Genomic DNA, 23,688 nt, shown 5'->3' with positions numbered 1-23,688 from the left:
TCATGGCTAAGGAACTCAATTGAATTATTTCTTTGAGGCATGCTCAAGGTCTTTGGAGGGGGGTTTTAGTGCCTGGTACTTCTATTGTTGTTACTCATTCACTATTTCTTAATGATACATTACTTTTTGGTTGGGAAGCATTACAAGAAGATAAACAAAGTAGGAGAGTGTTAGATTTATATACTATGATTTTTGGACAAAGGATTAGTGCCCCAAATCCAAAATTTATATATTTTTTACGAATGTTATCATTGCTTCTAAAATTGTCAAGATACTAGGATTCCAACAAGAGCTTCTTTCTTCAATGTATCTAGGGATTCCTTTCTCTATCAAATCTAATAAGGTTGGATATTGGAAACCAATTGTGGACATGATTAAAAATAGACTTTATGCCTAGAAGGTTAGGTGGCTCTCTTTATCTGGTAGGATTATCCTAATTAGATTAGTATTATCAACCATCCCAATTTATTATATTTTAGTTCTTCATGCTCCACTAGGTGTGATTAAGTAGACTCGACATATCATCTCAAAATTTTTATGGTGTAGCATTATGACTGGTCAAAGAAAAATTCCATTAATATCTATATAGGAGATAGCATTAGACAAACAAAGAGGGGGTGCAGGCCTCATGATATAGAAAATTGTAACAAACCATATGGGGGGAAATTGGTTTGGAAAATGATGAAGAAATCAAAAAAGCACATCGTGTAAGATTATGTAGTTGAAATACCTAGATTCTTTGGACCCAAATTGTATCATTTCAATGGCTTCCCTTCCAAAAGGATCAGCAATGTGGAATTTTACAGTTGCTTCAAGAGGGGTTGTTGTTGATTATGTCTCTTGGGAGATCAAAAATGGTCAAAATGCCAAAATTTGGGAGGATTCATGGAATGTTCTACCACCACTTGCTAATACTCCTCAATTAATAGGTTTAATTCCTATTTCTAAACATCATTAGGGGATTAAGGTATGTCATTATGTAGATTGTGTGGATCCCCATTCACATTCAATGGCATGGAAAAATTCTTCACTACTTCCAATTCTCGAGATCATATGCAATTTATTTAAAGAAGTAGTAAATGCTAGAAAAGTGTTCTTTTAGCCAATGAAGACTATTTTTTCTGGGGCCCTTCTCATGAAGGTAAATACTTGATTAATGTAGGTACCATGGTAGCTACTAATGTGTAAATTGCTAGATGTAAAAGTAGATCATATTTGCTATGTTGGAATAATTGTATGCTACCAAAAGCTGATTGTTTTGCATGGCTCGCTCTCAGAAGGAGACCCTTAACTAGTGATAGGTAGGAAAAGTTCAATATTACACAAATCATTTAATTTTTTTTTACCATAGAGATATTGAGGATGTTGGTCATGTTTTTTTTCAATGTGATTATGCACAAGAATGTTGGAAATCAGTGCTTAAGAAATGGAACTATGTTATGCCACTTCCCAATTCATTACATGAATGACTTGAATCTTGGCCAATAATTCCACCCAATTCTCTGCTTGCTTCAATATGGAAGTGTTCACCATCCTTGATTTTTTGGACATTATGGTGGGAACACAATAAGAATATCTTTAGATAGTCCCCATCTTTAGTACAAAATGTGATACTTAATATAGAGAAGTCAATTTTTGAAGTGGTTTCTACCAACATCAAGTCAGGATCATCATAGGTTCACTTTATTTCATGGGGTGATGCAATGCTCAAGTAATGGAGATTTATTACCTAACCATCCTTTTTTAATATTAACAACTCCCTCAAGAAAGTGGACAGGAAAAAGATCAAGTGGCTTTCTCCTAATCGTGATGTTATCAAAATAAATTTTGATGGGGCTTCTTCAAGGAATCTAGCTAAGTTGGGAATTGGGGTGTGTTTGAGAAATGAATTTGGACATCCAATTAATGTAAAGTCTTCTAATATACTACCTGAGACAAATCATATTGCAGAAGCTTCAGCATTATTGCAAGGATTAGTTCTTGCCAGATCTTTAGGCATTGAATGCATTTATGTAGAATGTGATTCACTTATTGTGATCCAAGCATGCATTAACAAAAAATCATCTAATAGGAGTTTGGGATATATCTTTCATTGAATTTAGTGAATTCTAGATGAATTTAAAAGTTGTGTCATTTCTCATACCTATAGGGAAGGCAAGCGTGTGGTTGATTACCTTTTAAATATGGGATGTGATTCAATAAACATTGAACTACTCACAATGGCTGATTTTAATAGTATTAATGGGTAATTTAACGATATAATTAGAAGAGAACATTTCTCCCCTAAAGTATGATTTGGACTCTTGCTTTTAGAATTGTAAATCATTTTAATTTTGTAATGGGGCTAAGATGCGAGGTTTTCTTCCTAGTTCTTTCCTTGTAGATCCTTTGAACTAGGTTTTTTTGTTTTTATTCAGTAGCCTTCTCCACTTTTGCCTTTTTTTTTTAAAAAAATCTCTTACACCCAAGATGCTCTTGCATCATCTTGAAATCATGCTTAAATAGCCACTTAAGAATTTTCTAGATCATAATCAACAATCCACATTCATTCTTTTTGTTGCTTAACATTTCCAATTTTTTAATTGGTCCATCATGCTTCATAGGGATTAGTGATGTGAACATGATTTCCTTGGAAATTGAGTAATTGTTTGAGACTAAAATAGTTCTATGAATGTCCATTAAGTACCCTTTTTGTAACTATTTTTTATCGTTAATTTGGAATAGTCGTTGTGGTCATGTTTATCAGTTATTGGTATGTATTTTAATTTCTTCAATCTACAAGGTTTTGCAGCATAAGTAGCAAAGCAAAGGAAACAAATAAAAAAGTTGGAGGAGGAATAGTTACCTCCTTGATCTTCACCTTAATCATAGAAACACATTTCATGCTTCAAGAAATGGTTTACATAATATTTTGTGCCATTCCAAACTAATATACTCAAATTACATAACTCGACACATATAGCCGCTAACCCTTAGTCATACGTGTTTCTCCATGTTGATCCTCAGCATATACTATGCTCAGCTTGAAGTGTATTCTCTCTAAAATGCTTGGATTATGTAGCAATTGTCTTATATGATGTGTTTCCTTTTGGATATCTCAAGAACTACTAAATGCTCGGTGATTATTCATTGTTAGGCACAAATTGGACTTTTCCACTTCTTCTCCTTATAGCTTAGCCTTTATTGTGGCTTGGTCACAATGTTGACTAACCAAATCTTCCTTGTGAATGACTAATTATTTTGCACTAATAGACAATACTAAGATTAACAATATCAAATTTGCACAATCCATTTCAATGTGCAATTTGGTTTATGGATTTGATTGTGTGTGTTTTTTTATCATCAATATTTCAAATCACACTTTGTTATCATGATGTGCAATTATTTCTTTCTTCTCACATCTTTGGCTCTCTCATCTTACTGATGGATCATAGAGTGTGATTTGAAATGTTGATGATAAAAAAGCATACACAATCAAATCCAAAAACCAAGTTTTACAATACTAAGATTACCTTTAGGGTCAACAATATCCCTCTTTGGCATTAGTGACAAAATGCTTATCATGATCAAAATATGACATCTAAAATCTCCAAAAAAAATCTCTCCCTTAAGGTGTACTCCATACCTATAACTTGCTCAACATCTAGTATACTCTCACTTCCAATTTTCAAAACCTTTTCCAAAATCTTTTTGTTTTCAGTGTCAGGTCAATTGCCTCCTTATTTCTCCAATACAAATACTATATCATTTCACCTTCATACTTTATCATAATCATTTCCCCCTTGTTTTCTTCACTTATTCCAAGTAGTGACATTCAATTGGGGACTGGGGATTATACCAAATTCATTAGAAAATGGGTGGTGTAATCTCATGACAATGGTCATTGTTTTATCCTAATTGCTCTTGAGTGTCTCAAGAACTTGTCTCTCTATCTCCAATCTAGCTGTGAGATCTACCATATTGTCTACTATTTTTTACCCTAAAGGAAATCTTAGTATTGTCAATTAGCAAAAAACACTTAGTAGTTCACAAGGTAGAGTTGGTCAGTCAACACTATGATTGAGCCACAATAAAGGTTGATCTATAAGGACAAGAAGTGCACAAGTCCAATATATGTTGAGCGGCTTATACTCACTAAGAATTCAATGATTGTTGATTTATCTACAAGGAAACACATTATATAAGTCAATTGCAACATAATCCAATCATTTTAGAGAGAAGATAGTTCAATCCTGGCATAGTATATGTCAAGGATCAGCAAGGAGAAACAAGAATGACCGAGCATTAGAGGCTATATGTCCCATGTTATACAATTTGAGTATATAAGTTTGGAGTGACACAAAATCTTATGTAAACTATTTTTCTAATCATGAAACATGTTTCTACGATCAAGGTGAAGATCAAGAAGGTGATTGTGCTTGTAATTTTTCATCTCTAATCCCTATGCAACATGGTGGACCAATTAGAAAATTGGAAAGGTTAAGCGGAAAAAAGAATGAATTTGGATCATTGATTATGATCTATAAACTTCTTAAGATGGATACTTAAGCATGATTTCAAGACAAAAAATGTCACTGTGAGTCAAAGGAATGCATGTATGTGAAGTAGATGGACAATAAATGAGTAAATGAGACTGAGTAGTGTAGTGAGGAGATATTACAGATTAGTTAGATTGAGGTGATTACATATTGGATAGAGAAGGATCTATTATCATAATATTAGTGCAAATTGAAGTATCAAGGTACTATTACATTCTAATCAATACATCAAGTGAATTTGTTAACAGAGTGGTGAAAATTGTAGCCCTAACAGGCACTTTTTTACTACACTAGTGAAGATTTTGTGGGTTTCATCCCCACCATAGTTTTACCTTCACCTTGGAGGGTTTCTCCATTACCAAATCTTTTTTTAAGGAAAAAGTGGTCAAGCCACTATAATATTTTCTTTATAAAACTAATTCAAAAGCTCAACTAGGAAAGAGTCAGATAGAAAACTCGGAATCATTGCTCAATACAAAAATTTGAATCATCGAATATTACATTATAAGTATAGTTTGAAGATATCAAAAAGTAGCTAGGAGAGACTACTAGTTCCAAGCATACAACTAAAAGCCAAAATACAAAAAACCAAAGCTTCAAATTTGCATTCTTCCATTTCCACACAATCTCGAGTAACCTACATTATCTGACCCTCACCATCTATAGCTGGAATGCAATCAATGGTGATAGCAGCCTGAGTGTATGAATCCCACCCTGAGCAAAAAACCAAGCTTCCACTTGAAGCACCCCATGGTGGCATAGCTGATTCCTAGCCACTACATCTAACCATAGGTTGATTTGGAGACCAACCCAACATTTGAAAATCATTGCATTGAGATTGAAGCCCAAAATCCCCCTACCCATGTAGATCCTACCAGGCATGTGAGATATGTTACCAAACCTTGTGTTATGTGTTTTTCATTTTTTATGGATTTTATTCATGCTAGTAGTATTATATTTGATATTACATGATTTATTACACATAAGGTTGAGGTTGATGAGGTGTGTAGTGAATCAAGTTAAATATGGTCTATGTTTGAAGTAATAAAAAATTTTGAGATCCTGGTTCACCTCCCATCATTCAGCATCTCACATTCCCATTAGAATTCCAACAATAAGAATAGTTTCATTTCAATGTCTTTCACTTTTTGGCTCTACCTTGATTGCAACATAAACCATTTCAACTATTTCCTTGCCATCATCATAACTTGTCTCGATGTGCTATTTTTCAAAAATGTAGGATGAATTCTTGTATTTATCTTAATAATCTCTTTTATTCTTGTACTTGTAGTCTTTCTTATCATTTTTACATTATTTACCTTGGTCAAAACATTCAGCAGCAAAGTGACCAACTTCATTACATTTGAAACAAATCAAGTGTATTTTACCTTTATATTTACCTTTACCTCTTGATAACCTTCTTGAAGTAATGCTTCAATATCATCCATGTCATCTTTAGATTCAAATTCACTTTATTCCTTGGTTTTCTTCTCTTTCGTAGGATTGCTGATGGTTAGTGAAGAATTAAAAGCATTTACAAGTGTAATTGTATTGTTATCATAATTTCTCAACTCAAAATCAATTAATTGACAAACTAGACCATCAAGTGGCAGATCATTATCAAGTATAGCTCTTACTTCTTGAATAGCATAAACTTTGATTACATAAACAAGCAAAAGAGTTTGGAAGACTTTACTTACAATTTTAGAATCCAAGATTTTTCCTCTAGAAGATCTTATTGCATTCACAACATCATTGATTTAGTTCACATATTGTGTAGAATTTTCACCTTCTTTCATTCCCATGTCATCATACTTACCTCTCAAGCTTTCAACTTAAGCTCTTCTTACATTTTTATCTTCTTCATAGACTATCTTCAATTTATCCCACATTTTCTTTGTAGTGGTATAGTTCTTAACATATCAAATTTCGAATCAGTAAGAGAAAATGTAGTATTAATCATCATACTATTATGACTCCTCTTCTCATCCATTTGATCAAAAGTCAAAGGAATAGCAAGTGTACCATATTCATTCTCCAACCAATGTGTGACATCATCTCCAATACTTGAAAGATGTAGCTTTCATTTGGTCTTTCCATGAGGAAACATTTTCCTTGTTCAACTTTAGTGGTTCTCTTTTATGCATCTTGATCTTTTTTTAAGTTCCTTTAAATTTCTTCCTAACAATCCCCAAGTGTTCTGATACCAAATTGTTAGATAACTTAGAGGGGGTGAATCTATTATGTTCAGTTATCTCATAGTCCCTTCAAACATTTCATCACAATCAAAGCAACATAAACATTAACAACAATAAATTCAATACATTCAATCACTTTATAGATATATCAAACATAAAACTTAACTCATACATCGACTTCTTTCCAAATTTCTCCTTTCTATTAGATTGTGTTGATTGATCAAGGAAGTATTGTACATACTCCATAATTCCTTGGTGGGCTTTGGGGCCGAGCCAAGCCCCAAGTGGGGGTTTGGGGGTGGCAGCCCCCAATACAGTCAAGGTTGTCAGGCCACAGCTGTTTGGGGATTCAAGGGCAAAACCCCTAGAAAAAAAAAAATCTGGGCCCTATTTTATTGCGATTTTGGGCTGACATATAATTATTAATTATAACCCTAAAACGGTAAAAATACTTGTATAAAAGGGCTTAGGGTTATGGATTGTTTCATTTTGGTGATGCAAAAATTGGTTCTTGTGGCAGTATTGAGCTGCAAGGGATTACAGATTGTAATTAGGTTGTAATTAGTGGATCGTAATAATATTAGACTTGTTGTTTGGTGGACGTAGCCTAGGGATTGGGTGAACCATGTTAAATCTCGGTGTCTTGTGTTCTTTTCTGTGTGATCTATTATTTTCTGATATTGTTTATATTTGAATGTATTTGTTATTTATGTTCGTGGTTTAATCCTGTCACTTTCTTTATCGACTGTCAATAAATTCAAATAATTACCTATTGATAATTTGGTTATTACATTGTAGTAAACTACTAAAACATAAAAATCAACTTGCAAAATAAATAACATTTATGCAAATTTGACACCAATATTTAATGTGGATTGATGACCCAAAAATTTCATCACTGTTAGGAGACTACCTTTTTAAAGGTTACATACACTTTATTGAACTTTCCTTGTTAGAGGATTTCACTAAAATATTGTCTAGACCTTATCACTCCCTGGCTAGGACTAAAAAGAGTGGCCTGATTTAAAGGACTTACAAACACCACTAATCAATTTTACCATATAGTATTTCATAGGCTTGTTAGGTCCACTCAATTTTTCTGAGACTTTTTGCTACAATGGTTAAATAGTAAAAGTATAAAGTGATATGTTAAGAATAGCAACTACCTTTGCTCATTCATATATATATTCTTGCTCTTTCTTTGTCTTTTACTCACTCAGCTAATTTTGGCTTCCACAAAATTTTCTTCTTTGTCTCCTCTCTACTCTTCTCAATTCACTTGGCTTAACTCTTCTTCTCCTTCAACAACTTTACAATCTACAACAACCTTTAATCAATTATCTAACACTAGCATCAACTTTTATCCAACTACATAGATCAACCACTTTGAATTGATAACCTAAAATGATCATTTTCTCTTTAAATAAATTTCTCAATGCTTCCAGATCCTTCCATCTTTTGTCGCTTAATCAGAGGCGTCAACCTTAGGTCTTCAACTAAATTCCTTCATGAAATAAATTTAGACACGTATAAAATATAACTTTCCTTTTTTAGATCCTTCTTGATTTTTCTCCATCATTGATATTGCAATTAATTGTTGACTCTCACAATAGACCTTCTCGAGCTTTCCAAATTTCTATCAAAATTCAGCCTTAGATTCCAATTTCTCAATCTTGTTCATCTTGTTGTCACTTGGTAAACATTTTATTTACTTGAGAAACATATAACTCGGTTAATTATAACTCTCTTGGGTATCACTATGTTCTTCATTCTTCTTTACAATTTCTCAGGCAATATTGTAGTGACTCGGTGAATACATTCTCCCTTCATTAATGTTGTGACTCTATTAATCTTTTGATCTTTAACATATTGCAATAGTAAATTATTATAAAATAATTAAATCAATATAACATAATCATTGTCTAGCTCATTCAAGTACCCATTGAATACCTTACATATCAACTTTATCTTCATCACACTTTCTTCAAATCCTATTCATTAATCAAATGATTTAGTACTTTCTTGAGATAGCATAAGGTCTAGCCAATTAAGACTTTAACATTAATGACAATATAACAACTGATATGACTCTTGTACATACATTAACAACATTAACAATTACAATATTGGTTGGGACTAACAAAAGGATCTTCATACTTTCTTGATAAATCCTCTACTTGGCCATCATATGAGAGAATATTTCTACTATTGAGAAGTTTATCTTCACTTGGAATGATTGAATATCTATCTTCAGATCTTGAGAATGTTCTTAAAATCTTGATCATGGTTCTTACCAAAATGAGGAGATATAGATTTCTTGTATAACTCCCACAAAACTTTGGAGCTCAATATTTAGAGGATGTTAGCATAGATTAAAAAAAATACCACTAAACCCAAAGCATAGGACCCTGGTTTTAATTTGGGACCAAGCATCAAGGAGGAAGACACCCAAGGCATTCTCTTCACACCAGAAGAGGCCCAAATTTAAATTAGGAGTCAAGAAGGAATAACTTGGAAATAATGGTTATGGGCAACTAGATCAAGCATAATGGACATGAAATCTTAACACAAAAATGGGACCTAATTGAGCATCTAATTATAGATTGTTATAATTTAGGATCACTAGTAGAATTTTGGCAAATAAATGACTACATGACCAAAAAAATTAGTGAGAAGACTAAATATTTTAGTCATGTGACTAAAAGTGATCAAGTAATTTCTTATAATTTATAAATATAGGTGACTAAATAAATGATTAATTTGCTTATCGGGTATAATCACAAGGTTAGACATAGATAAGTGACTAAATAAATTATCAAATAAATGAATAAACAATTGATCACTAATAATTCATAACCCAAATAGATAATCCCATGAATGGTCTATGAATGTTTTATCTCATTAATATAACTTTTATGTTTCACCAATGGACTATGAAATATCTAAAAGAATAATAAAATTCAATATTAGTATAATATATTTTATATTTAACTTAAATTAATTATATAATATAAGTATATGTAGTCATATTTTCTTATCTTCATCTTAAATGTGTCTTTTAAAAATTATTAAGTAAATATTTATATAATATAATATTTTGTGAATTGAATTGAATTAAAATATTTGATATAAATTATATATTTTCATTGAATAATATTATGAAAATTTTTTAAAAATTACTAATTTGTGCATATGTATTATTTAACAAAATATCTCATAAACATTGTCTTGTAGATGAATAATATGCACATTTGTCAAATTAACATCTATGGTGCAAAATATGAAACTAAGTAAAAATAGTTTTAAGGATGATAATTTTTGTTTGAGATCTATATAAAATTATAATTTATAACTTTATATTTAATTTTATATTGAGAATCTTGTATAGGAATATTTTAATAGATAATTATATGAGTTTTGATCTAAAATATTGGTAATAATAACTTTACTCTATCTAATATTAATAAATATTTACTAAATAAAAAGATAATATATTATTCTCATAAAAAGAACAATTTTCATAGTGGTTGTTGACCTAAAAATGGTCATCTAGACTATTAGCCCCATTTTCAACATTTTGGCTAAATTAATTTAATCATTTACCTAGACCAAATTGCTAATAATCAATTTATTTGATTATAACCTATAGTTTGACTATGCTATCCTAAGTTCATTATTTGATTAAAAGAACATGTCCCCTTTTAATTAAATAAAACACCCCATTCTTCTAACCCACTTAAAGTGCACACATAAAGTCCTTCTTCTATTTTACAATTAAAAGAAAAGGCTTGTGAGGCTTTTGTCTTATATGACAAGTCAACTTATATTCTATTGGTTGACTTGTGTGTGCACATGGATCACTCCTCTTTTTGAATTCCACCCTTGATCATCCACCATCTTCATCTTGATCTCTACCGTCCATACATCTTTAAAAGGGAGAGAGCTTTCCCCCTCAATCAATCCTCATTTTGAATATTGTTATGCTGCAGATTTTCTAACAGGTTTCTTTGGAGCTTTGTGGAGAACTTCTATTTCTTGTCTACATTCTCTCATCCATGGCATCATGGCATTCTAGCTTAGCTTAGCTTTCTTTTTTTACATTTAGCTTAAATCACATAGTCTAATAGTTGGATTGTAACACTCTCATACATATTTTAGCATAGCTGCATTTGGCATTCTCATCCTAGCTTAATCTTCATTTGCATTGCATTCTTGAGGAACTCCTTGAGACATTTGCATTCTTGCATCTTGTCTTTGGAACCTCCCATTACATGGTTTACTAGCAAGAAGAGTATATCTAAGGCTCATCTGAGAGTCTTCTTATTCTTGAAATACACTCTCTTGCACTCCATGGATAGGGAGCTCTAAGCCGGCATCCAAGCATTCCAACTCATGGAATCATTTGGATAGAAGGGTTTAGAGTGTGACACATTTCTAGTGTACATTTTTGGCACCCACCTCTGTCTATCAGTCTCAATCACCTATTTTGCTACACATTTCCTAGCTTGGAATTGTTTCTTGTCCTCGTCTTGGGGGCACAACTGCTTAGCCTATTGAGGTATTCTTGTGCATTAGGGTTTCTTTGACAACTCACAAAATAGTGTTTCTCAACACTACCCCCACCCACTTTGATATCAAGTGTTTTTCAACACTTTATAGATAGTTTACCTACGGTCTCCGATGTCGTGATATTTCTCACTATCAGAATCAAGTCTTGAAGAAATGGCCAAGTGACTTACACACATGCACTTTAACACTTAAACAACTAAGCTATGTTGATCTTTATCTACTTTGTGTGCTGTCTATGATGATTTATTTACTATATGTTCCATCCCTAATAGTCTTTCAAGGATGTCATTGACTAGAAGACTGGGGGCATGGGGCATGTTTTCTTGATTTCTGCTTGTGGGTATACTTTGTTTGTCTATAGTGTTGTGAGCATTTATGCTTGTCCTATTCAACATTTTGACTTATAAATGTATCATCCTTGACTGTTGCGCAAGACCGCACTTGGGGTTTATCCTAGCACTTATGCCTTGATACAGGTGTAATCTTGCTAAATTAAACTTAGGGAATCTAATCGCGTATTTATCTTGACTTACATTTCTCTGATGCTTAGATACCTATCTGATATTGATCATATTCATATCCTCATAGTTATACTAGTGATGGTTGTATGATCTCATGATGTCCCTAATAAATGCTCAATGATGAAATTAAGAGTCTAAATGTTATGCGCTTCTTCTTGGTAAACCACTTTGCATATTAGCTTGCATTTTAGGTTCATTTTCTAGCTTAGTCTTGCATTCTTGCATATGAAGAGAGCTCTCTCTTCATCTGTTTGTGGACATATCAGCTAACTCCTTTCATATATTTCTTTACTTTCTTCTTGTTCATGTCCTTTACCTTCTTAATCTTTCACTTCATCTCTTTTCTATCTTATCATCACATTATATAAAGTTTTGACCTCTTAAATAATTTCAACATCCTGGATTCATTTTTGGGATCAAAATCCAAATTCGAGTTCATCTTGATGGTCAAAATTATCTTTTGAATTTCTACTTTCTTCTAAGCAGTTAGCTGACCTTTTGAGGTCTAATCTCCAAAACATCAATGGGGCATCTTCATTTCCATACTTCATATCTACTTCTAGTCACCTTTTCACATCTAAATCATCTTTCTACTAGATTTGACCTAATTTTACACTGTGTCCTTCATGGTCAACTCTTAGTCAAACTAGGGCATTTAATCACTTTCTTATAGTCATTCTTGGGTTCTAATCATCTATCTGTCATCTTGGACATTGCTATATTCTAATTTTCTCATGTCTAGCCAGTTTTTGCATCCCTTTACCTCATTTCAATTTCGATCCCGAGGGGGCAAAAATACTCTATCATTGATTGCTACAACTATCTATTTCTTAGGAGCATTTGTTTGATCTTCTCACTTGTTCTCGATCTATCTACTTTGCTAAGTGTTAGCATTCTTATTGAATTCTGACATCATCTTTTTCTAGTGTTCAGTACTACCACTATCAAGTTGTACATTTAGGACTTGTTATCTTTTTCTACATTTCGTTCTTCAAAATCATATATCTATATCTATCACCACCTACTTGGCTTTCTATTTTCTTTGACATAATGTGTTCCCAGATTGATCACACATTAGTCAAAGAGGGGCAAATGTAATCACCTAAAAATGGTCATCTAGACTATTAGCCCCATTTTCAACATTTTGGCTAAATTAATTTAATCATTTACCTAGACCAAATTGCTAATAATCAATTTATTTGATTATAACCTATAGTTTGACTATGCTATCCTAAGTTCATTATTTGATTAAAAGAACATGTCCCCTTTTAATTAAATAAAACACCCCATTCTTCTAACCCACTTAAAGTGCACACATAAAGTCCTTTTTCTATTTTACAATTAAAAGAAAAGGCTTTGTGACTTTTGTCTTATATGACAAGTCAACTTATATTCTATTGGTTGACTTGTGTGTGCACATGGATCACTCCTCTTTTTGAATTCCACCCTTGATCATCCACCATCTTCATCTTGATCTCTACCGTCCATACATTTTTAAAAGGGAGAGAGCTTTCCCCCTCAATCAATCCTTATTTTGAATATTATTATGCTGCAGGTTTTCTAACAGGTTTCTTTGGAGCTTTGTGGAGAACTTCTATTTCTTGTCTACATTCTCTCATCCATGGCATCATGGCATTCTAGCTTAGCTTAGCTTTCTTTTTTTACATTTAGCTTAAATCACATAGTCTAATAGTTGGATTGTAACACTCTCATACATATTTTAGCATAGCTACATTTGGCATTCTCATCCTAGCTTAATCTTCATTTGCATTGCATTCTTGAGGAACTCCTTGGTACATTTGCATTCTTGCATCTTGTCTTTGGAACCTCCCATTACATGGTTTACTAGCAAGAAGAGTATATCTAAGGCTCATTTGAGAGTCTTCTTATTCTTGAAATACACTCTCTTGCACTCCATGGATAGGGAGCTCTAAGCCGGCATCCAAGCATTCCAACTCATGGAATCGTTTGGATAGAAGGGTTTAGAGTGTGACACATTTCTAGTGTACAAATATTAATAAATAATTACTAAATAAAAAGATTATATATTATTCTCATAAAAAGAACAATTTTCATAGTTGTTGTTGATTAATTATCTACACTTTCTAATTTAGTATTCAATATTTTTCTACAACATAGTCCCAATAATTAATATTCTAAAAAAATTCAAAATGAATAAAATGTATACTTATTCTACAAACAATCAATCATATGATTAGTTGTATATGAGGTCCCTATTTTACTATGATTAGACTAGCAATGTAAAAATTATTTTAACAGTGGGTTAACTTTACCATTGCTTCCTCTACTAACCCCAAATTTGGTTAGGTGGAATATCTTCTTTCTTTTTTATTTTAGTTATAATAATTTTGATAGTTATGTAAAAATTGTTTATTTTTTATGTGACATGTCTAATGATATTTGGTTGCATAATTTTTGGTAAAAATTAAGATTTAAACTTATATAGGATGAATTTATTATCCATGTAAAATTTATTAAAATTTTATTTAAAAAGTAATATATTTATATTAAAACAATTTATTTTATATATAACAAACTATTTATTCAAAGTATTATAAGTAGTACTTTGAAATATTTAATACACTAATAAGATTTAAAATATTATATATATATATATATATATATATATATATAATTTGGTAAATGTATATTGTTTAGCAAAAGTTGTTTGTGTTTTGATTTACATATATTATTATAGATATAAGTAAAATAGTAACAAATAATCAATCTCTTTTAATAATATAGATAATGTCAAACTTTAAATATATATATAATATAATTAATAAATAATATTTGTATGACTTAATATTATTGGAATGGAGTTTAAATAATATAATATAATAAAGTCAATTAAAGTCAAGGTTAGGGTTAAGGTATATATCATAACTATTATTATCATTATGGTTAAAAATGAAGGTTTACAATAAGTTTAACCAATGTAATATAATAAAATCAATTAAGATCATGGTAGGAATTAAGGTGTATATCATAATTATTATTACATTAAGGCTAAGAATCAATGTTTTACCATTATGATTTGAGGCTTATTAGGGTTTATATTTTAATGTAAGAATTTACGTTTACATCATGGTTAGAATTAGATTTAAGTTTACAATTTTACTTAGGCTTAAAGGATGTTGTATTCAAATCTATATTTTGTAGATATATGAAAATTTCATTGCCTAAAGTGAAATTGTAGTTGAGAATAGTTTCCATTTTATAAACTCATCGATATTTTTATAGTTGACATAGGCACCATGGAATCTATGGTAGATGATAGCAGCACTGAAACCAAATTTTTGAAGAGTTTCTATTGATTGGTGCGAGCAAGAAATTTTAAAAGAATGAATGTCTTGGAGACGCAAAAATCTTCAAGTAGGAGTGGTAGAGATGCAGAATGAAGAGCCACATATGAAATCATGGTATCATTTTAAACTTACAAGGCATCACGGGCAGGAGATCTTTGTGGGGCATTCATGTGCCAACAACAAATACATAGATGGATCTACATCCAAACAAACCGCAGAGGTGCTCATGAGGATTTCAAGTAGGTCCAACATTTGATGTGGGAGAAATGCCTTACAAAGAAGGATTGAATCTAGGCTTGACATTTTTGCAAATCAAAATAGAGTTTCTTATCATGTTTTGAAGGAGTCAAACACTTGGATTTTGCACTCGCAAGATAAAGGATTTTTCATTTTTTCCAAACAAAGCAGTTTTGAATGTGTGATTATGATGAAATTTTGAACAATATATGAAGCACTTGCAGATCATGGTGATGGTGTTTCCTTGAGCAAAAGTGAAAGTCATTTAGTACAATAGTAACGTGTAGTGGGTGTTTTAGTGAACCAACATTGTAATTGGTGAGGACCATCCCACGCATCTTCATGAATATGATTTTAATGTTCTAGGAGAAGGATCTGGAAGTTATGATCTCTTGTTAGATCCCATTGATTTTAATCTTGTTGATCCATCCAAGAGGAATATTGTGATTCTACTGGCCAACTGTTGGACTGCTATACCATTCAAGGAAGATAATCTAGGTAATGTTTGTTATCATAGTTTTATGGATTTCTTCTTTTGTTATTGTTTTGTTCTCTATTTTTAATGAGCAAGTTTTTTAAGATAGGTATTTATAAGTGAACAATTGTAGTCTTATTATAAGTTATTAATATTTGATCTAGGAAGTTTCTATATAAAACATTTTTAAAAGAATTGAAGTGAATTTTGATTTTGTTTATACAAGAGTGTGGCTTTTGCACTATCACTTAGATGTGCATTTGACATGGGGTTTGAAAAAAGTGATGTTCGTAATGAATGGAAATGGAGTTTGGATGCCTTAGAAGCTCCTCCTATAGACCTTCCCTTGTGTTAGGACTAATTATCCTAAAGCTATTCCAATTGAATAAGTCAATATAAGATCCACAATTTTTTTTCCTCAAAGAAAAAATATGTACAAATGAAGGAAGCTTCTAATTAACATCTGAGAAATAATAAATGGTATTTCTCGGTGGTGTATGGATGGATGTGGGCGGTTTCACATAAGTAATGCTAATATGCCCAATCGTTTTAAAATTAATTCAATTCCATTTAGTAATGTTAAATTTATTTGATAACTTAGATATTTAATAAATTATCAATTTACATATAATATTGATCTTGATCAATGAGTCAAATGATTTAATCATGTATATTTCTTGTATTTCTTTGTGAATGTATGCAAACACATTCAAAACCCCCATGAAAAAACTTTTTACTAGCATTTCTTTGTAGAGTAAGGTTTTATGGAGGAAATTACAACATAACTTATGGTTTGGATCTATGCATTATTTTCCATGACCTTGAAGAAACATTACAAATCAAAAATAAGGAGAAGATACATCAAACAAGAGAGAAACATATAAAGTCTACTAAAAAGCATTTCATTGGCACCTCTGCCAATATGTATAGGTACTTATAAGGCTACATATGAATTATTTAGATAGAGATGAATTGCTCAAGAAAAATCAGTAGATATGAATATGAAATGGAAGTCTAAGCTCAGTACTTCTAGTCATAATTCTTCTACTTAGAATCCCCATTATGTTATTGAGCATCCAAACAAATTTTGTGCATCTTTCTTACCAGATTCAGGATTAGGCCCAACTAACAACATTTCTAGATCCATCTAGTTGGAAGAAGGTGATAGAAACACTAAATTTTTTCATCTAGCAACTATGAAACATAGAGCCAAGAACTGAATTTCTAGCCTTTCTAAGGGAAAAGAAAAAATTACTAATGATATTGAGATTTGTAATGAAATTTTATCCTACTTTTCTTCTCTTCTAACTTCTAACCATAATGTGGACGTTACTAAGCGGTTTCAGCTTCTTCAAGCTATTCCTCATGTAGTCTCTAGTTAACAGAACAAAATGTTGATAGCCATATGCAATGGAGAGGAAATTTATAAAGTAGTTTGTTCCTTTGAAGGATGTTAGAGTAAAGTGTTAATTTAATTTCATTTATTAAATTCTCTTTATTCTCTTCTTAAGATTTCACAGCATTCTTGTTTAATAATTAATTAGTAATTATTAAATAGATTTTACCTTTTAGGTAACCCTTTGTACCTTTTAGGTTACCCTTTTCAGGTTTCAATCTCCTTCTATAAGGATTGATCTTTTGTAATTATCTTGTATCTTTTTCATTTTCTGAGAATACAATTTGCATATTTTCAGAGCAAACCTTTGCCTTCTGTCGTCTTTTTCTTCTGTGATAGGTTTTTTCCATGCAGGTATTCTTCAAGCTTTGTGGATTTGTATTGATCAAATCCTTCATGGTATCAAAGCAAGATTTGTTGTAGCTTGTTCAGCATTTGGAGAAAAAAGAGAACAAGGTTTTGACAAAACAAATCTAGATTTTTTCAAGTATTTCTTGTAAAAACAGGGGGGTCACTAATTTTTGGTATAATTTGAGGCCAAATGGACCTCATAGTTGGATCGAAAAGGCATCAAAACCCTTATTTTCATATAAATTTTATCCATTTTGGACAACGTTGATCCAAGAGGCAAAAAAATTGCACAAAAGGGTCGTATGGCCTCTGCATGCAATCTAAGGCAAAAAAAATTTAAAACAAAAAATTCACTTTTTAAAAGCACAGTGGTTATTTTCTTACTGCAGTGGTTTATTAACCGCTGGCAGTTTCGGCACCACCAGTGGTTATCGCAAGCAATCACACTAACCACTACGGCTCCCGCCAGCATCACCTCCTGCTCGCCACTGTGGCCACACTCTGCCAGCAGCACCTCCACCATGCACCACCCTGCTCCACTCCTTCAAAGCGTCACCTTCCCACCACCAAGCAGCCACCGCCACTCCACTCATTGTGGTGCTTTTTTTAATTTTATTTTTTAAAATAAATTTCTTTTTTGATGCATTTCTGAAGGCCCTATCATTTTTTTGTGATATCTTGTGCATACATAAGTATTTTTTCAATCCAAAAGAAGTACCAGAAAGCTAGTTCTGAGAGGGAGGTGATGAAGTAGTAATTTTTAGGATTATTTCTAGTTTGGTACTTATTTTGGCACTTGAAGTCTGTTAATGACTTCTATCTTCTAGGGGGCATAACTTCTTCATTATAGCTTCATTTTTCATTCTAAAAAAAGTGTAGGAAAGCTCTTCTCAAGCACTTTACAGATTCTATATCATTTCACCAGTATTTTGTATTAAGTATTTTTGATTCATTTATGAATCATTTTTTCTCTTTACTCATTTACACATTCTTTCTGTAAGTTGGGGTTCGGTTTATTGCATTGTGGGGGGCATTTTTTTATTATTTTTTGTTATTGTATAAGCATATCCAAAAAATTAAAAAACTCCTACTAAAAAACAATGGTCAAGACCTCTTCTTCTTTAGAACTTTTGACCCCTCACAATTACCACACTTGGAAGACCTCAATGACTCAGCTTCTCCAGTCAAAAGGGTTGTGGTCATGTTTAGATGCCATGCAACCTATTTTTTAGAGGCCTTATGAGATCATGAAGCATCAAAACAAAATGGATGAGGCAATCAGATTGATTGCATTATAGGTATTAGATAGTCTACAGTTTCAATTGGATAGGTGCAATACTCCTCTAGCAACGTGGACCAAGCTTCATGGCTTGTTTGGTACTATTAGTGTAAATAATTAATTATTATTACACTTACTTAAGTTCACTTGGGTTAATGCATTTTTTTATTATTTATTAGATTAGATACCTAGGAGTTTGTGTACTCATGTGAGTTGTGTTGTTGACAACATAGGAGTTTGCATATTTATCTTACTTGTCATGTGGACAACATAGTTCTTTGCACTCTAATTAAGCACATGGTGTCTACAACATCTTTTTACATGACACACCTATGTAAGTGTAGTGCCTGCCCCTAAGTCGCATTTCAGTCATCCTTGCCAAACTCTTTTAGGCCAATTTTATGTTTGATGATTAGTATTATTATTTTAGAGATTATCAGATGACGTTTTACACTCAATTTATTATATGATGAGATTACTTGGTATTCTATATTTCATGCATGTATGATGATTATTCAATGTTTTCAATTATCGATGATGATTAGTTAGATGGTTTATTATCACATGTGCTTTCTTATGGATACTTACCCCATACTACATGTGTATGGTGTGCATGTTTGTTTTCTTTATGTATGGTGTTTCTGATGTGGTTAAGGAAGGGAGTCGTAGTCACCTGCTAGTCGGGATCTACACGATGCACCACTTCCTTCCATTGTCTGTTTAGTTTAGAATATTGTGTTTGTACATGCATGAATTTTATGTAGGTTGTAGGTACCAGGTATCGACTTCCCTGAATTGCCAGGATGAGCGTACCCTATCGCATTATCTCAATGGTAAGAGAGGGGAGATAAACTCTTAAGTCCAAATCCTAAACCCTTTAGCCGATTGTCTTAATTGATAATTAGGACAAGTATCTGAGTTAAGTACCCTCTGAATGCATCAAATGATGTAATTTCATGATTATAACCCTTTTGTTTGATTTAGTATGTGTTTTTCTATGATGGGTTTTAGTATGTTGTTTTATGAGTCCTTGGTGTACTTTCTATTAATTAAGTTTAATTAAAAAGATTAAATTAATGATTTAATTTAATGTGAATTATTATGTCACTTTAATATTTAATGGCATTTAATTAATTGAGAAATTAATTAAATAATAAGGAATTAAATTTGGAGATAAAAGCTTTAAGTCTAAATTTAGAACGTGATAATATTTAGTTAATTTAATAATAATATATTTAGAGTTCATTTTTAAATAAATGCTAAATATTATTATTATTTGGGTTAATAAATATTTTATCAATTAAGTTTCTAAAATAATTTAAAAAGTGAAAATATAATTATTTAATAAAAGATTCTAGTTTGCATGACTTGTGCATAAGATTAAATATAAGAAATAAATTAAAAAGATAAAATAAGAGAAAATTATAATGTTATTTTTAATTTCATAAAGTGCACATGAGATTAAAGTAATTAATTAATTTAAAATAGAAGTCAAGTGGAATATTAAATAAAGTTATTTAATAATTCAACTTAATGTGCATGAAAAGATGAATGCAAAATAAAAGAAAAGATAATAAAGGTTAATTTGGGAGTTAACTTAGTGGTGCAAAGAGTCTTCTCGGGTGAACCCACAATTAGTGCCCCGATTTGAGGAGAAGACTTCTTATCACAACTTGGGAGGTTCATTTTTGGGGGGGACACGAATTCGGACGGGAATTTTTGGGAGACAAATTTTGGAAGCGAATTTCAGAAGGCTAATACCAAGAAAGATTTCGGAAGAAGGTTATTGAAGAGGAGAGAATTCTCTTACAGTTCCTGGGGATTGCATAATAGCATCAGGATCAGGTAGGGTCTTGTGTTTTTGATCATCGATTAAATATGCAATTATCCTTTCCTGTCTTCTTCGTGTCTGGGGTTTGTAAATCCGAATTCTCTGTGTTGAAAGTTTTAACTTTTCAATATTGTAAATTATTAAATGCTTGTCAATATACTCGACATACGTAAAAATTAGAAGAGTGATCAAGAATTCTTATTTGATAGATTAAAGAAATCTGAATTTAATCGGTGAAGGGTTAAATTTTAAACTTATAAATGAACATTGTAGATTGAAATTTGAATGGTTAATATTATTTTCTCTATCAGAATATATTTTGTGAATGTTTATATAATATAAATTTGTATATATATATATATAAAAACAACTATATATATTATTAAAATCTAATTTATTGAAAATTGTTTTTGATAAATAAAACAATTTCTCTTAAAAGGGGCGATTTTAAAAAATTAAGTTTAGAAGTTTCTTTTTAAAAAATGAAATAATATATAAAACAAAAAAATAAAAATAAAAATAAAGGTATGGGGGGGAGGGATTTACCCCATGCCCCACCCCCTATCGCTGTCGGCGACCAGTATCCTGCGTCACAGGTACTGCGACGGTAGGGTACTTTGTACTCGACCGCCGCAGGCCCTGCGAAGCAGGTACTGCAGCTCTGACGCCGACAGCCTTTGAAAAAGGCTTTCTTTTATTTTATTTTATTTTTATTTCGTTCATTTTTCATGCGTTTCAAAACATGTTATTTTATGGTATTTTAAATAAAATTAAAATTCATAATATTAATTATTAATAATTTTATTAATAAATTTATATTATTATTAAATCAAAATTTTATTATTAAGTTATATTATAAATTAATAATTAAATAAATTATTAATTCATGAATAATAGTTAAATAAATTATTAATTAATTTAATTATATTTGATTTAATTAAAGATTAATTCTAAATTATTTTAAGATAGTAAATTTAATATTAAGGATAATCTTATATGTATTTTTGAGCCAATGAATTTTTGGGTTAACGTGTAGGTTAAACTGTGAACTTATTTTCTTGAAAACATACATTAAACTAGAAACAAAAATATTACATTTAACCTGATTACTTATGTTCAAATCAATCTAGCAGTGAGAATATGAACTATATTGTTTTGTTATACTGTCTATGCTTTTGGGGTTTTGGGTGGTCCTAGAGTGTTGACCAGTTTTAGGTTGTTACCAGAGGCTCAGGATTGTGAATGTGATGTTATGATGATTGGATCTCGATCCTTTTTTTTTACCCAACCATGGTAATGTGATGGTATGCTCTATGATATGGATGTATTACTATTTGTTATTGCTTTCCAGTTTCCTTGTGTGAAGTTGAGGTGTACGCATTTGAGTTACCTGACTTGACCATTTTGGAGTCTTCGATTAGTTTTATCATTGGGATTCTTTCTGGTTGCTCGTTGGAGAACCATGGGATATTGTGATTTATCATTGATGCCTTCAGTTGCTGATAGAGAACTGTTGTGATCATCATGATTATTATTTGATGCTTATCGGTTGCTCATGGAGAACTGATGTGATTATTGTGAATTATATTTATGATGTTTTTCAGTTGCTTGTAAAGGACTGAGGTGATTTTATTATGATTCTTTGATTTCATAAGCCTAGGGTAGGTTATCTATGTGTAGTGTCGGGAAGTGGCTTGCAATGAGGGACCGGAGACCTGAAGTGGCTCTGGGGATGACTCATTGTAAGTTGTTTGTTTTAATAAGTGAAAACATCTCACCTAAATACTGACTTAAATGAACCTAAATTGATAACTGTATGTGCTCTCCCATGCCTTAAGTGCTAGTATAGACTAGGATGGGGTAGAGAGAACGCTTGGTTGCGAGCTTGCATTCCATAGTATGCCTCGTCAGTATGAGAGGATACTAGTGGCCGCAGGATTACTGGGGACCCGAGATTCCTGAGGGATTGCTCGGGTAACTTACAATGTGATTCATGTGATGACACTTTCCCGCTTGCATAGTAGGTTTCCTATGTGTCTTTGTGGTGCCTCTGGGTCTAGATGTCTATCTATGTTGGAACCTTTGAGTTAGTGTACTTTTAGGATTCCCCAGACTTAGAGAGTACTTGTGTTTTGTGTTTTGATATCTTGTTTGGGACTTGAGACTATCTCCTCAGCGCAGTGGGAGTGGACCATTTAGGTTCTACTCGGTCGGGTGGTAGTGCTTTTACTCTTACCATTTGAGATCCGTCTGGTGCTACCATGGCTAGAGCTTCTTGGGATGCTTGTTCATAATGTTTAGGTGATGTGTTCTACTTTGGAGGATCATCTTATGCTTTATTCTCGCATGTTAGAATTCTTTATGCGTATGTGGTAGCATGTTAGATTTCTTTATGCATATAAGGTAGTATGTTTTAGGAGTGATGTCCCTATTGCTATACTACCGATGATCTCTTCGATGACTTGGGATGTTACGCGTGGGGGATGGCTAGGGCCCATGATGGTCTAATGATGTTATTGATGGTTGGGAGGAACCACGCACTTAGATTAGTTGTGTTTTATGATAGATGTTTTATCATTATGGATGTATGGATGTATCAAGTATGTTATTAGTTTCATTTATTTTACTGTACTTTGTATCATGGATTTGAGGATGATGTATCTTTATCTTTACATATGTATATTCTTTTAAGCCTTTCATACCCTGTGACATGTACAGTGGATGATTGAGCATTCCGAATTAATTTGCCAAGAGGCATTCGAAACAAATGTATATTGTGGGCATTGGACTTTTGTATTATTCTTTCATGTGGATGTGGTAGTTGTTAGACTTAGAATTAATTAAATTTAAAATTAACTCAACGTCTTGGGATCCTTAAGGAATGTAACCTGTTATGTATGATTGTTGATGATTACATGTTATTGCTTCCGCTACTATGTGTTTGATGTGTATGTTATACATTCT

The sequence above is a fragment of the Cupressus sempervirens genome, chromosome 3 (genome assembly GCF_028749045.1).
Source record: "Cupressus sempervirens isolate cs-2001-9-10 chromosome 3, ASM2874904v1, whole genome shotgun sequence".
NCBI classification, from domain to species: Eukaryota; Viridiplantae; Streptophyta; class Pinopsida; order Cupressales; family Cupressaceae; genus Cupressus; species Cupressus sempervirens.
The sequence above is the reverse complement of the archived record's forward strand: the minus strand, read 5'-3'. Positions refer to the sequence as shown.